We start from the raw sequence: 18,634 nt of genomic DNA, 5'->3' as shown, positions 1-18,634 counted from the left end.
GCAGGTTAGAGGTGTCGTAGACGTCCAACGTTTGTATAATTTAGCGCATGTCAAATGTTCCTATGCTTTACGTCTGAAAGAAATTGTTTTTCTCTTTTTCGCAAGAAGTGAATTTGAACTTAGGTTTCTCACACAAAAACAGGATTATTTTGTATGTTAAGAATAATTTTGTTGTAACGCTCATATGTATTACTTTGTATTATCATAGACCGCAGGTATCATGTATGATACTATCTGAAAAATATGTAACAATGAAAATAAAATTTTTCTCTGTATATCTACCTTATTTGTATCCTTATCGGTTGTGAATATCAGTTCAATAAAATCAGACTTCGGGCCAACCTTCAGGACTGTAGAGGTTATATCAAACAATCGAAAGACCTAAACTTTTTCACAGAAAGGTAAGGCAGCAAGCTTCTTTTGTCAGCATCACTAACAATACTATTGGTGTCGATTATATCTAGTTTGGCCACTTCTCAGTAGGAAGCAGCATTGTTGAAGACATCAAAGAAGCAGTGGCCACTTTTCCCAAACTGGCTTCTTTACCTATATTTCCCCTACATTCTATTCATTAGATACTGAATTTTCTTCGTTTGTTTTGTGCTTTTACATTATCATGTATATTTCTCTCACATGAAGCTTTTATCATTTCGATAGTGAATAGTGTAGTTTTATCTATAGCAAATGATATTCAGATCATTCATATTCATCTCGACACTTCGGTACTTTCGTCGGTTGAAGAGCACTTAGAAAAATTTTGCCTGTTATTTCTTTACATTTGAAGGAATACATCCCTTTAGCGTTGTCGTTTTGGTTTCTCCTCATGAGATTGGACTGTTTTTTCTAGCCGGGATAGGACTATATTTATTACTTATACCTTCCTTTTTCGGCTTGTTCAATGGAAAGCTCGGAAAAAACGAGGAAAAAATCCTGCAAATACACGAAACAGTTACTGCACAATGAACGATTTTCGATTACAAAATATGCTTCAAACTAATTCAGATTTTTATGTACGAAATTTCAGTCAAGATATTTCCTCCTGTTAATTGTGTCAACTTCAACCAGGGACCTAGAAACGACGGAGAGGCTTCGTCCCGCCGTAGCCATCAGTGGTTCACAACCCCAAAACATGCCACAGCAGTCCACCCACCCCACCGCCGCCCCTCTCGCAGCAATCGCCGACATAGTGTAACTGAGGTGGAATAAGGGGAAGCAGCGCGCATTCGCCGAGGTAGATGGAAAACCGCCTTAAAAACCATCCACAGGCCGGTGGGAACACCGAACATCGACACTAATCCGCCGGGCGGATTCGTGCCGAGGACCGGTACGCCTTCACACTCGGTAAGCACCGCGTTAGACTGCGTGGCTAGCCGGATGGGCCCTTCTGGTAATAGTCATTTGTTATTTTAGTTTGTAATTAAAAATATCTTATGTACCCTACACCATTTGTTGTATGTTCATGTGTTACTAGTTTTATGTATCGAGTGGATGAGTATATTTTGGGATATGTTTCTTGCATCAAGAATTTCAGTGAATTTATTTTGTTGTTGCATTAGTCTTGATACGTGTCTTTTTTTCTTCTTTTTTAATTACGATGTCGTGACGTAATCTTGATCGGTAGATAGCTGGTTGTCGCCAGAGCCAAGAGTGTGACTGGTTGGTACAGTTCATTGAGTCTCACCAAAAAAGAAGGTACTGCTTGGTTCGCCACCCAGCATCGGATGGCCATGAACTTGAAACACTATTATGAGATACAAAAACAAGCCAAATTACGTATTTCTTGAGGAGCAATTATGAAATTTACGAACTTCCAGCGTGCTGAATATTTGTTGGGCAGCATCTTCTGTTAATTAGAACATCGAAAAGCCAGTCCAAAGTTCGAAATTTTACTCTTTTTTTATTCGCTTGATGACTAATTTCGGGTGGACATCCATTTTACAACGATTTGAAAATGGGTCTCGGTCCGAAACTAGTCATCGAGTGAGTGAAAAAGTAAAATTTTCATCTTTGGACTGGCTTTTCGTTTTACTGAAATATATAAATAATTAGTTATAGACATGAGGGAAAGGTATGTTCTCTGGCCTCTCTTATTATGATCGTAGCTTAGTGTCTGAAATGATGGAGGTTAGAGAGTACTGATATGTAACGAATAGTGCTAATCACATCACTTTACGTTTTGTTTCTTGTCGCATCAGTTTCTTTTTTTTTTACTCCGGTCCTTACAGTTTCCTGGCTTTGCAAGGCCTCAACACTTATGTTACCCGCGAACACTTTTTGAGCGTCTCTGTAGTTCCTGCCCTTGACCTGAATTTTGTTTGTAACACAGGCTAACGTAGGTCCCTATGTATAATGCAACACAAACAATGCTGGCTACTAGCAAGCTGGATTGTCGCTTCACTGATGCCACTCAGCTCCATTTCGTTTACAACTGCATTCGTGTGAGGATTGCACTTGAATTTGCATCCAAATCTGGGATTGCTACTACACACAACTGCACACACACCAGAGGTCGAAGTCCTCCCAGGTCAAACTGCTGTCTTAAGGTATCAGGCTATGCTAGCCTCTTATGTGCACAACTTCCTTATCTTCTCCTTCATGCCAGTTCGCTTACTAGTGAATACACAGCATAGCACCTAAATGGTAACGTTGGCGCTTAGCATACATCAATCCGGTCGATTTATATCGCATGGCACCATATGATCCTCCTAGACCGCCATCCCGACTCGAAAATAATCCCACATTTATTTAAAACTAATTTATTTCACAACTAAACCATGAATTAATATCGGGGGGGGGGGGGGGGAGACGTTATTGGTTAGCACCTTTTCACAGAAATGGAGAACTTAGAAGGTGTTCGTTTCTTATTTTTATTCCTTTAATAGCTTAGCGCCTGCGGCTTTGCTCGCATAGACTGTATGACCTACAGAGGTTTTTCTTGTTTTTATTTAGTAGAATTTCTAAACTATTCAAAAATTGCATCATGCTCTAAGCTTTCCATGCTAATTAAGGCCATAGATGCGTAGTCGTCGAATGTACTTCTCACCAAAAAGCGATTCTCGTAGCTGGAATACAAAGTTTCTGCTAATCTTACCTTTTGCGTTCTTGTGGAGGTATTTCCATACCAACTTTCATTCGGTAACAAATATTCCTTTACATCTAACCAAAAAATACCGATTGTCACAATTACAACTTTAAATTGTTTTAATGTAATGAAAAACTTCCTCAAAAATTTTCGTCTCCTACTGCATTTTCTTTGGGGCTGAATTTCCAGAAACACTCAAACACAATATTTTTTTATATGCAACCGAGAAGTCAAATACCAGTTGTAATAGACGTAGCCTTAAAAATCCTTAAGTAGTTCATTAGTAAACATTTATTTGCAAAAAACATTCACCCATTATTTTACTCTCTTAATGGTTGAACTTCCAAAAATGCTGAAACATGTAATTTTAATTTTCTGACTGAGAAACAAAATACCAGTTTTCGTAGTTCTAATTTCAGCATTCCCTTAAGAGCGACATACTTTCAGGAAGCCTTTCATCCGCTATTTCACCCCCTTAGGAATGGAATTTCGGACAGTCCCTTCGTAAATGATGGCTAAGTGTAAGGTCCATATCCTTTCAAAATTTCAAGTTTGTATCCTTAACGGTTTGTGCTGGGCTATGATGAGTCTTACCCTATTTCAGCCCCTTAGGGGTTGGATTTCCGTAAACAGTGAAATAGGCATCTTTTCATCTGCAACCAAGAAGCCAAATACCAATGTTCAAAGATTTAGTTTCAAAAATGCTTTCACAATGAAATATTTTCATAGAAGTTACACTGCCCTATTTCACGGCATCAGGGGTTGAATTTCCAATAACAGTGACCTGCATATGTCTTATTTCTAAAAGAGAAGCCAAATACAAATTTTCATAGATTTGGCTTCAAAAATGCTTGCACAGTGAAACATTTTCATAAACACTTTCATGCCCCATTTCTTCCCCATAGCGATTCAATTTCCAAAAACACCGAAACACATTTTTTTAATACTTTAGTTCATTAATAATGACATATTTTCAAAGAAAGCTTTCACCCACTATTTCACTCCTACAGGCCTAAATTTTCAAAAATGTTGAAATACGTATTTATTTGCTTCTGACAGAAAAATCAAACACCAATTTTCGTGGGTCTTGCTTTAATAGTGACATTTTTTCTAAAATACCCTTCATCTCCTGTTTCACCCCCTTTTTAAACGACGCCAAAAGTATGAGACTTATAGTTTCTGCAAATTTCAAGTTTCCAACCGCTAAGGAGCTGGACGATGATGCAGTCAAAATATTGCCAGTTATATATAGACATTTGCCCAAAGCACCACAACTCCCTGGAAAAATACTTGATGAATGCTATACTCTGAGCCTCAGACCATGAGCCTAGCGTTGTTCCACGAAGACCCTCCATGAAAAACCGTAGAATGAACACTTTTACCAGGCAGAAGGACTTGAAACTACCTATTCCACAATAATTTTTCTTGTGTAAAGTGAAAAATACCTCCACATGACACTGAAGGACCATGCAAGATTACTTGTGCGCCTACATAGTTCTCGGTAGTAATAGCAATATTATCAATTGCTTTATACATTGTAGGTTGGGTACGCCTTCTTCTCCTATAATATCTTGACATATTCTGTGTGAGCGGTCCAATGCTGTTTCTCGCGCGACTGCACGAAGACTGACGCTTTATTAACAAAATCATTACATATATAGACGAAACTGTTGCATTTTTGAGCCCCCAGTTCTCGATGTACTCTTGTCCGGTTGTCATCTAATATTTACTTCGGCTAACTCCTTATTCATCCTATTGAATTGCTCGCTAATGGTGTTTCTCCGCAGCGATAAGTCTCGGTTTCGATTTTCAGTTTTTTTTATTTTGGTTTATTTATTTATTTTTTGAGTCATCAGTCTTCTGACTGGTCTGATGCGGCTCTCTACGAACTCCTCTGCTAAGTCAATCTCTTCATCTTTGAGTGGTACTTGTAACCTCCGTCCTCAGTTATCTTAAGCAACTCTATATCTATCAAGCCAGGGAGATTAAGTTCCTCCATTAATTCTGTATAAATCTTAATAATCGCTTCTTGGGGCTTCGTACCTGCGAGCTGAGAAATTTCTTTGTACTTAGACGACGTCCAAGAAGTAAACTCTGTGACTCGAATTGAATACATGTTATTTTCTCTTGTTCAGAAGCGAGTTTATCTACTGCTAGCTAGTTCCCGAATCATTTAAGATAAATCGAACTGCATCTGCCTTATCACACCAATTTCTGTACCCTTTCCGGTATACTGACAGGCGATAATTTTAACATGGCTATTTCATGGAGATTACGCCCCAGTTTCATTTAGGAGAAAGAAACAATCTCACGACGATGGGAAGCGTCACGCTTTCCCTGTCCTGCATCTCCTCATTTTTCTCTCTTTCTGGTGCGCAAAACCAATTAAAAATTCTGCAGATCATGTTCAGATCGATCGAATCTTTCTCTGATTTATTAAGGGAATTTAATAACAGAGTAATAGGAGTGATTGTAAGGTCAGATCGCCTACTTCTTCTCTAATTAACAATGTGGGCTTACGCAGTGAAACAGCTTTCGGTGAGCAGTCATAGCAGGGCGTCACGCGCAGTCTTTGGACACAAAAAGAGGGGCGTGGGAGCTGCACGGCAATGTTCACTTGTGGCGCCACAGTATGGAGAATGAGGCCCGCTAGAAAGACAAGCCGTGGCGCGTACGTCACAACAAGTGGCACTGTAGGTCTGTCCGCCCCGATAGCTGAGTGGTCAACGTGACGGATTGCCGTCCACGGGCCCGGGACCGATTCCCGGCTGGGTAATGGATTTTCTCCGCTCAGGGACTGAGTGTTGTGCTGTCTTCGTCATCATTTCAACCTCATCCGGCGCGCAGGTCGCCCAATGTGGCGTCGAATGTAATAAGACCTGCACCACGGCTGCCGGACCTGTCCCGCAAGGGGCCTCCCGGCCAATGTCGGCAAACGCTCACTTCCATTTGCACTGCAGGTCTTACGAGTGCCAGCTTCCGATTCCAGCGGGAGCGAGCAACTACACCGAAGCGCTAAAGAAACTGGTATAGGCAAGCGTATTCAAATACAGAGGTATATAAACAGGCAGAATACGGCGCTGCGGTCGGCAACGCCTCCATAAGACAACAAGGGTCTGGTGCAGTTGTAGATCGGGTACTACTGCTAAAATGGCAGATTACCAAGATTAAACGAGTTTCAACGTAATACTTAAGTCGGCGCACGAGTGATGGGACACAGCATCTCCAAGGTAGCGATGAAGTGGGGATTTCCCCGTACGACCATTTTACTAGTGTACCGTGAGTATCAGGAATCCGGTAAAACATCAAATGTCCGACATCGCCGCGGCCGGTAAAAGATTCTGCAAGAACGATACCAACGATGGCTGAAGAGAATCGTTCAACGTGACAGAAATCCAACCCTTCACCAAACTACTGCAGATTTCAATGCTGGGCCATCAAGTGGCAGCGTGCTAACCATTGAACGAAACGTCATCGATATGGAACCGAAGGCCCACTCGTGTACCCTTGATGACTGCACGACACAAAGCCGTTCGCCTCGCCTGGGCCCGTCAACAACTACAATGGACTGTAAATGACTGGAAACAGGTTGCTTGGTCGGATGCGTCTCGTTTAAAATTGTATCGAGCCGATGAATGTGTACGGGTATAGAGGCAACCTCATGAATGTGCATCCTGCATGTCAGCAGGGGACTATTCAAGCTGGTGGTGGCTCTATAATGGTGTGAGGCGTGTGCAGTTGCAGTGATATGGGACCACTGACACTTCTAGGTACGACTCTGACAGGTGACACGTACGTAAGCATCCTGTCTGATCACTTGCATCCACTGATGTCCATTGTACATTCCGACGGACTTTGGCAATTCCAGCAGGAGAATGCGACACCCCACACGTCCAAAGTTGCTACAGAGTAGCTCCAGGAACACTCACCTGAGTTTAAACGCTTCCACTGGCCACCAAACACCCCAGACACGAACATTATTGATCATATCCGGGATGTCTTGCAACGTGCTGTTCAGAAGAGACCTCCATCCCCTCGTACTCTTACGGATTTATGGACAGCCCTACGGGTTTCATTGTGTCAGTTCCCTCCAGCACTACTTCATACATTAGTCGAATCCATGCCCCGTTGTGTTGCGGTAGCTCTGTGTAACCGCGGGGGCCCTACACGATATTAGGCAGATGTACCAGTTTCATTGGCTCTTGACTGTTTTTCACATGAGTTTAATAATCCTTGACTGCGTCTTTAATTGCCTGCAAGTTCTCTATAGCACACGACAAAATTAAAACCTTTTTATGGGAACCTTTTCAATCACGTATCGATTTCCCGAGGTCCCTGCACGGGGCCGAGCGTCCGCGAAGTGTGGTGGACATTGCGACTAGTGCGACGGCACAAGTTCGTTGCAGGGCTCGTATATCTCGTTGGCCCCGACGTAGAAGGCCACATTTCGCCAGCTAGGGGACAGTACTGGCAGACTGGCCTTCCACTGAGACAACACTATAGCGAATGTTGCCTGCAGAGGGACGACCTACTTTTGCTACGTTGCACCCTTAGGAAAACGTAGCCTGTTTTTCAAGCTTTGTTTTATATCCATTGGAATTAGAAGCATAAGGGAAAGAGGCGGACTGTTTCCGTAAGTGCCTGAACTGAAAACAAGTGAAACGTTCTGTAGGATGTCCGTGTGTAGATCGACATGCGGGCGCTGCTACCGTGGGATGAGAGAAGCTTTGCCACCAACTGGCAGAAAGAAGCGTCTAGAGAAGTCGTGAGAAACAGTGTCATTCCAGTAATTTTCTACACACCGGACATCGAATTGATAGCTATTTTTACAATCCATAGTAGAGGTAAAACTACAAATACTATTGGTGGAAGCTAGGAAAAAATCTTGTCTTTGGTGGACAAAGCTTTTTAGCCTGAAATGACGTGGATATAATTGAGAGCGCGGTGTTCAGTTCAGAATTAACTTCAGACTAAAAGCGATTTATCAACTTCCTAGCAGACGTTTGTAGACTCTTACAGACTTCACGCTTTAACCAGACTTCGGCAGGCTCCAACTCAAACTTCACATAGAGGGAGCGTGGACGGTAGTGAAATTAGAGAAAGATGCGAAGGCAATACCTGTAACTAGATTGGCAGCAACCGGAATTCTGGTGACTGCCGCGTTTGCTCAAAAATGGTTCTGAGCGTTATGGGACTTAACATCTCAGGTCATCAGTCCTCTAGAACTTAGAACCACTTAAACCGAACTGACCTAAGGACATCACACACATTCATGCCAGAGGCATGGCAATTCGCAACGTCTTGGCTAATTGTTGGGACGACGCGTAAATCTGGTCTCTCCCCAGTTCAAAAATAATAATTGCAGCAGTAAATGGCTTCCAAACTAATTTGCAAACTGCGGCACAGAATTGTGAATTACTTTAGTTGAGAACCTGATCCAAGTAAGCCAGGAAAAAAAAAGTATAAATAGTCACTTGTGTTTGGCTGCTCCGCCGACGAAGACGTCCTTCCCTTGGGATGCTGTGACTTGACTTTTTCATTATTCTCTACTGAAGCCTCAGTTACTGTGGTTCCAATGAAAACAAAACTGCACACAGTAGAGTACATACAATATGCTAAAAATAAAATTTTAGCGTCCTCGGATGGGCGCCAATTACAATTTGCCTCGCATCGACAAAGCAGAATCTCACGTTCTTTTATATGCTACTTGACCTCTCTGGTAATAATATTCATAAATTAATCTGACTTTAGACCGATGACCGTCGCAGTCTGGTCCCTTTAATCCCACAAACGTAATCTGACTTTAACGTAATTCGTAAGCAAAGTGTAAGTAGAAAATTCTACGCTGAAGTGCAGGTTCATTGTCGCAAAAGAAAATTAATGTCGTACACCGATTTAAAAATGAACCTTTCATGTAGAATTATAATGCCTCACACTCTGCACTAATGGTTAAGATCCCAATCATAACTTTTCCCGTTGCTGCGAGTCATTAATTAATTTTGATGTTTCATGTTAATGACTAGATTGCATGAAATCATGTACACTGACACAATTAAGTTCACCTAAATGTCATTCATTCATATGTCAATAAGACAGTGACAGCACATTTTCAGTAAGCACTTGCTAATTTGACAAATGCAGGCAGGGTGAGATTTTTGATGTACGAATACCGTTTCATGTTTCATTCATTGTTATAGCGATTCGGGAGGAATAACGCACGAAACCCTAAAGTCCACTGCATATAGTGTGCTTGGATTTCTGCTCGCACATCAGCAGAGAATGAGACAGTGCAACGTGCGCTCTCGCAACTTGATTGACTACAAGTGCCAAGGGCTTTTTATGATGCTCAAGGGTTTTCTTGTTTAAGAAAGAGGTTTTATGAAATCGCTTTCTTTTGGGAAAGTAAGGATAGGCTTCGTTACCTACTGTGGGTGAAAGAGATGACTTGATAAGTTCCATTAATTCAGTACAAAGCGCATAACGCATCACTGGAGAAAAACCAAACGCAGGTAATTGTGAAATGTGCTCATATAATTCAACTTTCGAAAGAACCATATTTCATACAATTGGTGATCAGAAACGAATCATAACCAATATCTTCACCCATTTCGATGACTGAAAACTCTGTTAAGACATGCAACTACAAAAGAAAATTGTCTTTCGTTTCAACGTATGTGGTAGTAAAATGAGTATAACTGCAGAGTCTCCACAATAAGGTAGGATTACGCCGCCTTCCACAGAACCTCGACTGTTTTAGCGAATAATGTACGAAACCCTGAATACCAAGTGACATCGAACGTACACCTAATGTTGCGCAGGGTCTGACTTATGAAAAGCATGAGGGTTTATTCTGGCAATGTCACTCTCCTAAACCGTATAAATGTAACGTTTATCGATCGATTGAGCACTCTGTGTCTTACACTTCATTTATATTTAAAAGTATTTAATTAAAACATTACATTAAAATAACTTTTTAATGAATAGCATTGGTGCTTCGCATATGATCCTAATCTAAAAATTTATTAATGTGCAAATGAAATTTTTATTTTGCACTCAGATACACGTCCAAATACCTATAGGAGGGACATAATTCTGGTTACAGAATTTTGCCCGTAAGGCACTCTCCCTTTTTACATTATATTTGTTGATTTCTGAGGTACGAGGGAAAGTTTATTTACTCCATCCATTACTGAACTGTATCCAGCAGAACATCCTCATTCATTTGGTAATTGGAGTCTGCTGGTATGTTGGACTAATAGCAGAAGTTAGCCGGAATACTCAATTACGCCCGACGCTTCCTGTTTTTCTTGCACCCTTTTCAAGTGGGGTTACAAATTAATGTCCCAAAATTTTTAGGCAATGATTGACTCCTGAGGGGAAACTGTTTTTGTCAGCTTTCTGTTGAAACTCGATAGAGTAAATCCTTATGGGCCCAGTAGTCTATAAGACATTTATAAATTAACCTAGAGAGTTAAGTTGCCTCAGCCATGCTAATAAAGAGGACTTCCGTAGGTTGTCCAAGGCACCCAGAATATCAGTCACAACCGTGACCACTGTGCCTCTGAAAGATTATAAGGGGTAAGGTGCCCTATTTTCGGGCGGAGGTCTGATTCTGGATGGGTAGATAGTTGCTCCCTGGACAGTGCTACCGATGCAGAAACTAGCAGAAATCCTTGTGCTTCCGCCATATTAGTGTCCTGCTAACCGCGTAACGCATCACTCACATTTTGTGCTTGCAGTTGATTTTTCGTTAATATCTTACATTTGATTGTAATATTTTGTAGACACGACGAAAGCATCACAGCTGCATGGTAAGTAGTTTGATATTTTAGTCTTATTTATTAGTGATATATTTAACGGAACTTGTGAATAGGCATTTATTATCAGACTCTTCAGAAGCCTAATTTCGACCCTCAGAAAATGCATCGATAGATTTCGTTCTTTATTACTTCTCAGGAGACGGCAGGGAGGAAAAGGAAGTGATGAGCAGAGGAAAATATGAGAGAGGCAATGGAAACTATTAGAAATAAGGAAACGGTATTCTTATAGGCCTTCAAAGTGTTTCAAGTGCTTGAAGTCTGAAGTGCTAGACTCTGCACTTTTGGATTACGTAAAGGCAGGAAACCTGGAAGAGAAACTGGGCTCTGGCTTAGTAGGCAGAAAATGTGCTCTAGGAGGAGCTGTCAACTTAAGAAAAGGTAAAATTCAAAAGAGCAATTTTAGAAGAACTAGGAGAATCTTCAAAAAGACGAAATCATCAAAGTACTCAAATAGCCAGCCAGAGAAACACATAGGTGGTTAAAATGAGTAGGCGTAAAGAAAACCGACGTGTGAGTTGCCATGTTCTAAGGTCAGCGAAAGTTCTATTTAGCTTGTCTCGACAGACGATAAAGACAACGCATATAAGGAATGGATCTGCTGTTCTGTTCCATACCGAGAAGATAAATCTAGAAAAGATTGGATAAGACGTTTAGGATGTTTGCGTTGTGTACATGAACTGTGTGCTAGGACAGGGAAGCATGACTGGAAGACGTGCAAATGTGAAAACTGCAAATGATAGCCCCAATGTAGTTATAAGTGTATCATTATTATAGTCAAACTGTGGTTTTTGTGACAAAACGAAATTACTGTAGACATGTAATCGTGAATGTTTCCAATGAAATAACCCTATCAAAAATTAATAACTGCACTGTCTGAAATCGAGCACCCTTTTAGTACAGTCTCCTAAATGCACAAGTTTCTTAAAAATAAATTATGAAACGTAATCTGTTGAGTTTCGCTATAAACCGTCATATATAACCAAAATATATTATGTTTTACATAGGTCAGTCAGTTTTGGGGGCTTTCAGATGATTTTTAACCAACCAAACCCTTAGGTTTGCTTAGCTATCTCAAAATTGATGCCAGTTTTGGGGTTGTTTGGACAAATTTTCTTGGAAATCGATCAAAAGTTTCAAGTATAGTGTAACAGCCGGTGATGCATTTAGAGCACATATTCATTACAGTAGTATTTTATTTAATGAAACGTTAGAGATACCCTCAGTGAGAGTTTCTCTTTCGCTATACAACACTCAAAATCCTCGAGCGTTCCAAGCAACCGTTATTGGTTTTGTGCGTGTTTTAAATCAAACTTGTAAAAGGCTTTCACACAATTTCACATGAGTTTCCTACACGGTAAAGTGGTGCGACAGCATTTCGGTGATCCTGGCCTACTCATGCATGAGTAAAATCATAATTTCCATTACAACCCATTTCTCACACTCTGAACACACTATTACATTTTCTCTTTTCTCACCTCCTTAACGTATACTTACCATATACAGACATTTCAAGCAACAATAATGGCAATGAAACTTCCTGGCAGATTAAAACTATGTGCCCGACCGAGCCTCGAACTCGGGACCTTTGCCTTTCGCGGGCAAGTGCTCTACCATCTGAGCTACCGAAGCACGACTAACGCCCGGTACTCATAGCTTTACTTCTGCCAGTACCTCGTCTCCTACCTTCCAAACTTTACAGAATCTCTCCTGCGAACCTTGCAGAACTAGCACTCCTCAAAGAAAGGATATTGCGGAGACATGGCTTAGCCACAGCCTGGGGGACGTTCCAGAATGAGATTTTCGCTCTGCAGCGGAGTGTGCGCTGATATGAAACTTCCTGACAGATTAAAACTGTGTGCCCGACCGAGACTCGAACTCGGGACCTTTGCCTTTCGCGGGCAAGTGCTCTACCATCTGAGCTACCGTATCACGACGCACGCCCGGTACTCACAGCTTTACTCCTGCCAGTACCTCGTCTCCTACCTTCCAAACTTTACAGAAGCTCTCCTGCCAACCTTGTAGAACTAGCACTCCTGAAAGAAAGGATATTGCGGAGACAATATCCTTTCTTTCAGGAGTGCTAGTTCTGCAAGGTTGGCAGGAGAGCTTCTGTAAAGTTTGGAAGGTAGGAGACGAGGTACTGGCAGAAGTGAAGCTGTGAGTAGCGGGCGTGAGTGGTGCTACGGTAGCTCAGATGGTAGAGCACTTGCCCGCGAAAGGCGAAGGTCCCGAGTTCGAGTCTCGGTCGGGCACACAGTTTTAATCTGCCAGGAATTTTCATATCAGCGCACACTCCGCTGTAGAGTGAATACCTCATTCTGGAATAATGGTAATATTCCTTGGTTGCTAAACAATTTGGTTGGATGACGACCCCGGAGGTCCTTTCCCTGTCCAACAACGGTAAAGATACCTTCTCGATATTCATCATTATAGTTGCTTTCTTTGGAATATTATGTCCCAGCATCCCCTTTTCTCTGTACTTATTATTATCTATCGCTTACTTGGGGAAAAAAGATTCTTTGCAGCTGCTGTGACACTGAAAACAATCACTGTTTATTTGCTATTCTTGGTCCACAACGGATATCTCATTCACCTCATAGCAAGCATCCACCAAGTGTCTAGGCAGAATCCATCCCACACTAGTCCCATATCAAGATAAAGGTTCTCTCAGGGCCACGATGCCTTTTACAGATTAATGTGAGTGAGAGAGAGAACTAAGTTTTGGGGTCAACAACAATAAAACATGGTTCAAATGGCTCTGAGCACTATGGGACTCAACTGCTGAGGTCATAAGTCCCCTAGAACTTAGAACTACTTAAACCTAACTAACCTAAGGACAACACACACATCCATGCCCGAGGCAGGATTCGAACCTGCGACCGTAGCGGTCGCGCGGTTCCAGACTGTAGCGCCAGAACCGCTCGGCCACCAGCGGCCGGCCAACAACAATAATTATTAGCTTTGTCTGAAAGACAAATAACATAATTTTCAGCCCTGTACCGTGATCATCCAATGTGACAAAGTCGGAAACACAACAGCATTTACAACAGAGACTGACACACTTGACTGTCTACTCGAGGGACGCCGGAAGTCATTCTCAAATAGCTGAGAGAGATGAGTGTGTTTGTTAAAGGTGAGAGTACTCTAAAAGAACAGCTAAGTAATTTGTAACACTTCCAAAATCGTCACTGTGAAACTCTGAGTTCAGAAATTGTTCTGTTTCGCACTTGTGTCATAGACTGCGAATGGAATGCATATGAAATATCTACAGAAATTTTTCTGCCTGATATTTTTAATATGACTTTCTGAGAAGCAGCAATTTTTCTGTCGTTTTTTGTTACCCTGATATGTTTCGGCAGCTATGACTTATCTTTGCACTCTGTGTTATTCATGAAAAAAATGCCAAACTGACTTAAATGGCTCACGTTATTCTTGTAGGCTTAAAGTTACAGGAAACGTGCCTACTTCTGACGTGATTTGTCACTTAAAAGTGGATCAGTCAGGAAATGTATAATCGCAATAGCGATAAATTGTCGGTTTCTTGCTCAAATTCAATTAGTTTTGTCGAATCCACCAAAAAATCACAAAGTGGCAAAACATATTAGAGGCGAGAATTATGTCGGCTATTCTTGTAATTTTCTTTTTTGGAAGACTTTTTTTAAAAATATTGCACATCCAGATGGTTATTCAAGTCATGTACGTATTACCTCTCGACGACGAGAGAGGAGGACTAATGAGAAAGGCTGAATGCCAGTATTTAAAGCGAACTGAACGCATCGTTACTTGAAGTATTCACAGGCATAACATCAAACCAGCGATTGTCTTGGTAATGCAATGTCTAACGACGAACTGAAAGCTTCAAAAGTCATTTATTTTTGCATTTCATTATGTACTTTCAGTGGGAGTTCACAGCTTCCGTACAGGTACTTTGAGAGTGAACTGTGGTCAGGCAGCGCATAGTAGACCGTAGCCTGGAGCACAGTGGAGCTGCTGCGGTTAGACGCATATTAAAGCGGTAGCAGCTACCGGCCGCCGCTGTTCCTGCCAACTTGCTGCTCCCTCATAAACAGGCTGCCAGCTGTGTAGAGTGGCCGGCATACGGCACAGACGGAGTCCTGCAGAGGCAGCTCTCGTGAACACCAAGGCACGACGATTCTGCATTTCCCTGATACCAGCAAAATAAATGCAGCATCTAGTAATTGCACCAAACTGTCATTACGAGCCTGTTCGCTGTATATGTATCCATATCTATATTCCCCAAACCATCTTAAGGTGTGTGGCGGTGGGTTATTCAGGCACCGTTCTCATTTTCTCACCCCTCTTCTATTCGTGAACTGTCCAGTGGAGAAAGACAATCGCTAAACCTTCTTCAGGAAAACAACATCGTTTGACTAGAGTGGTCAGCATGTTCTCCAGACATGAACACTATTGAACATGCCTAGGATAGATTGAAAGGGGCTGTTTATGGACGACGAGACCCACCAACTACTCTGAGGGATCTACGCCGAATCGTCGTTGAGCAGTGGGTCAATCTGAACCAGCAGTGCCTTAATGAACTTATGGATAGTATGCCACGACGAATACAGGCATGCATCAATGCAAGAGGACATGCTACTGGGTATCAGAGGTACCGGTGTGTACAGCAATCTGGACCACCACCTCTGAAGGTCTCACTGTATGGTGGTACAACAGGCAATGTGTGGTTTTCATGAGCAATAAAAAGGGCGGAAATGAAGTTTATGTTGATCTCTATTCCAATTTTCTGTACAGGTTCCGGAACTCTCTGAACCGAGGTGATGCAAACCTTTTTTTGATGAGTGTTCTTAGAGAGTGTATTTACGAATCATTAAAATTTGAACGGTCATATAGATAATGTCGTGGGACAGGCTAACCAAAGACTGGGATTTATTGGCAAAAAGAAGATGCAACAGGTCTACTAAAGAGACTGCCTGAACAATGATTGTCCGTCCTCTGTTGGAGCACTGCTGCACGTAAAAGGGTGCTCGTCAGATAAGACTGACAGAGGACATCGAAACAGTTCAAGCAGGGGGAGTTCGTTTAGTATCATCACGAAATAGGGGACAGAGAGTGACGTATATGACACGCTAGCTGGGGTGGCAATCATTAAAACCAAGGCGTTTTTCGATGCCGCTGGATCTTTTTACGGAATTTCAGTCATCGTCTTTCTCCTCCGTATATGTATTTTTTTGGCGCCCACCTACACGGGGAAAATTACCGAACTATCAGTTTAATAAGTCACGGCTGCAAAATACTAACGCGAATTCTTTACAGACGAATCGAAAAACTGGTAGAAGTCGACCTTGGGGAAGATCAGTTTGGATTCCGTAGAAATATGGGAACACGTGAGGCAATTCTGACCCTACGACTTATTTTAGAAGCTAGATTAAGAAAAGGCAAACCTACGTTTCTAGCATTTGTAGACTTAGAGAAAGCTTTTGACAATGTTGACTGGAGTACTCTCTTTCAAATTCTGAAGGTGGCAGGAGTAAAATACAGGGAACGAAAGGCTATTTACAATTTGTACAGAAACCAGATGGCAGTTATAAGAGCCGAGGAACATGAAAGGGAAGCAGTGGTTGGGAAGGGAGTGAGACAGGGTTGTAGCCTCTCCAGGATGTTGTTTAATCTGTATATTGAGCAAGCAGTAAAGGAAACAAAAGAAAATATGGAGTAGGTATTAAAATCCATGGAGAAGAAATAAAAACTTTAAGGTTCGCCGATGACATTGTAATTCTATCAGATACAGCAAAGGACTTGGAAGAGCAGTTGAACGGAATGGACAGTGTTTTGCTATTTGGGGAGCAAAATAACTGATGATGGTCGAAGTAGAAAGGATATAAAATGTAGACTGGCAATGGCAAGGAAAGCGTTTCTGAAGAAGAGAAATTTGTTAACATCGAGTATAGATTTAAGTGTCAGGAAGTCGTTTCTGAAAGTATATGTATGGAGTGTAGCAATGTATGGAAGTGAAACATGGACGATAACTAGTTTGGACTAGAAGAGAATAGAAGGTTTCGAAATGTGGTGCTACAGAAGAATGCTGAAGATTAGATGGGTAGATGACATAACTAACGAGGAGGTACTGTATAGGATTGGGGAGGAGTTTGTGGCACAACTTGACTAGAAGAAGGGATCGGTTGATAGGACATGTTCTGAGGCATCAAAGGATCACAAATTTAGTATTGGAGGGCAGTGTGGAGGGTAATTATCGTAGAGGGAGACCAAGAGATGAATACACTAAGCAGATTCAGAAGGATGTAGGCTGCAGTACGTACTGGGATATGAAGAAGCTTGCAAGGATAGAGTAGCGTGGAGAGCTGCACCAAACCCGTCTCAGGGCTGAAGACCACAACAACAACAAATAAAATAAGGGAAATCGTAGAGCGCACGGTAAATTTTATACTTCTTTGCCCCAGGCGCTGTTTGAGAGAGGAACGGTAGAGACACATTGCACAGTTACATTTCAGTCTGATGATTCGACTTGGTGAGCTACCATTCATGAAGAACACTCTAGGGGTGCTTTTCAACAGGATAACTGTCGCCACATACCGCTGTTGTAACCTAACATGCCCTACAAAGTTTCGACAGGTTGCATTGGCCTGCTCGATCACTAGATTTGCCTCTAATGGAGAACATATGGTACGTTATCGTACGACAACTCCAGCGTCGTCCACAAACAGAATTAACCGTCCCTTTATTGTCCAACCAAGTCCAACAGGCATGGAACACCATCCCACAAACTGAGATTTGCCACCTGTGCAGCACAGTCAATGGACGTTTGCGTTCTTGATTTTAGCAGTCTGAAGGTTACAGAAGTTCTTGATGTACCAGCATTTCACATTTTCAATGGCTTATCTCTCGCTTACATTAACGTGTGCTCTTGCAGTGTTAATAACTTAACCCTTTATTCAGGAATGTTGCTCTCAAGCAACGTGTTCTTTTTTACGGTCTTATGGACAACCTTACCGAATACGGCCCACTTCTTGTCAGTGTTGTTGTCTGTTAACACTCACTGAACACGATTCAGCATGTTGTTGTTCTAATTGTTGGCAGAGAAGCGCGCAGAAATCGTTTGTTTGAGAGCATGTAACGGTTGGATGTGACTAAGCTGTGTAGTGTTGTAAATTCTTAAATGACTTACATGGCAGAACTTTGAAAAGGTAAGTGAATCTGAAGTTTATTTGTAGTAAAATGTCTGCCATTGTAATATGAGGTATTACTTGTGGTGTATAAGCATATATGAACGATACAAATTGTACACGTTGCTTTAGAGCCACATTGCCTGTAAAAGTAATTGAAAAATAGCATCACGGCTGATAGATTCGTTTATCTGCAGCTAAAACGAAGATGAATCCAGTGAGTTTTTACGGGAAAAGGTAGTCTAAGGCCACTATATTTCCTCCTCTGGAACCTTTGCTTTCTGACCGCGACAGTTCTAAAGTTCGGAACTCGTTATTCTAGCGGAAAATTCTGATGAAGATCCGGATTACCAGCCTCAAATTTCACGAAATAATCTGTTGATAATCGTAGCAGAAACTGATTCTGAAGATGATGAAGTGACAACAGACGAAGCAATGCCACATCACCAATGTGATATAAGTGGCATACGGAGACCCTCCACCTCCACCAAGAATAGAGCACCCCCAGCAAGTCAGTTCAAATGCACACGTAAACAGGCCGAATAACGGGTTGGCATACTCTGGATCAAGTG

The sequence above is a fragment of the Schistocerca piceifrons genome, chromosome 4 (assembly GCF_021461385.2).
Source record: "Schistocerca piceifrons isolate TAMUIC-IGC-003096 chromosome 4, iqSchPice1.1, whole genome shotgun sequence".
Classification (NCBI taxonomy): domain Eukaryota; kingdom Metazoa; phylum Arthropoda; class Insecta; order Orthoptera; family Acrididae; genus Schistocerca; species Schistocerca piceifrons.
The sequence above is the reverse complement of the archived record's forward strand: the minus strand, read 5'-3'. Positions refer to the sequence as shown.